Source organism: Zingiber officinale, chromosome 9A (assembly GCF_018446385.1).
Source record: "Zingiber officinale cultivar Zhangliang chromosome 9A, Zo_v1.1, whole genome shotgun sequence".
Classification (NCBI taxonomy): domain Eukaryota; kingdom Viridiplantae; phylum Streptophyta; class Magnoliopsida; order Zingiberales; family Zingiberaceae; genus Zingiber; species Zingiber officinale.
The window spans coordinates 75,744,717-75,746,096 of record NC_056002.1 but is presented as its reverse complement, the minus strand read 5'-3'; the positions used below and the strand labels follow the sequence as shown (position 1 = coordinate 75,746,096).

Sequence of the window (1,380 nt, the reverse complement as noted above, 5' to 3'; positions counted from 1 at the left end):
CCTTTTGACCCTGAGATTGACAGAACTTTCCATAAAAGAAGAATTCTGCAAAGGCAAATTGAAGAACAGGAACATTTGAACATGGCGAATAGACCACTCAAGGATTATACTGCACCTTATGCAAGAGGTTTTCGATCTAGTATTTGAAGACCTTCAGTGGAAGCTAATAACTTTGAGATCAAACTCGCAATTATATCTATGGTGCAGCAGAACCAATTTGGTGGAGGACCTCATGAAGACCCCAATCAATACTTAGAGGTCTTTTATGAAATATGTGGTACCATGAAAATGAATGGAGTTCCTTCAGAAGCAGTTAGATTATTATTATTTGGGTTTTCTTTAAGAGATAGGGCAAAGCAATGGCTGAAATCTTTGACCCCTAATAGCATCACCACTTGGGAGCAGTGTGAGCAACAGTTTCTTGATAAATTCTATCCACCAAGCAAAACATCTCATATGAGAATTTAGTTGCAAGCTTCAAGCAAACTAACTCAGAATCTCTTTTTGAAGCATGGGATAGATATAATAGTATGCTCAGACAATGCCCACATCATGGGTTGGAAAGATGGTTAGTGTTGCACACTTTTTATAATGGTATCAACTATCATACCAAAGTGTCCCTTGATTCAGCTGCTGGAGGGGCACTTATGAATAAAAGTTTAGATGAAGCTGAAGAAATTATTGACAGTGTAGCACGAAATCATCATCAATGGGCAAATGAAAGAACTGGTGGCTATTCTTCTGTAAACCCAACAATTAAAGCATCAAGGAAGTTTGATGTAGATGCAGTCACTCTTTTGTCTGCAAAATTAGACGCTCTTACAAAGAAATTTGAGAATATGGGGATTAGTGCTAATATAGTCAATGCTATTAGTACATCTTGTGAAGTATGTGGGAGTTCAGAGCACTCAAATGACTCATGTCCATTGGGAGCTATCACTGCACAAATCAATCAACTGGAACAATGTGATGCAATCATGAGTTACAATCAAAGGCAGAACAACCCATACTCAAATACTTATAACCCTAGATGGAAGAGCCATCCCAATTTTTCTTACAGAAATAATCAAGATCAAGGACCATCTATGGGGGCAAGACGAAATTTTCAAGCTGGGCAACAAAATTTTCAACATCTATCTTCTCAAGGCTTACCAAAGTCAAAATTGAAAAGATGCTTGAAGAAATTGTCTCAGGTCAGAATGAAATAAAGCAAGATTTAGCAAAGCTCATTCAGAGAATGGATAATTCTGAAAAGCATCAAAAGATCCAGGATAGTCAAATTGCCCAACTAGCTTCCTCATCATCCAGAGCACTAGGACAACTTCCAGGAAAACCTGATGTGAATCCTATGGAGCATTGCAATAGAATTGATCTTAGGAG

At 37.9% G+C, this 1,380-nt stretch overlaps 1 pseudogene; it reads right to left on the bottom strand.

The window, feature by feature from the left end:
• Positions 1 to 446: 446 nt before the first annotated feature.
• LOC122022142 lies at positions 447 to 559 on the bottom strand (annotated as a pseudogene).
• Between the last annotated feature and the right edge of the window lie 821 nt (positions 560 to 1,380).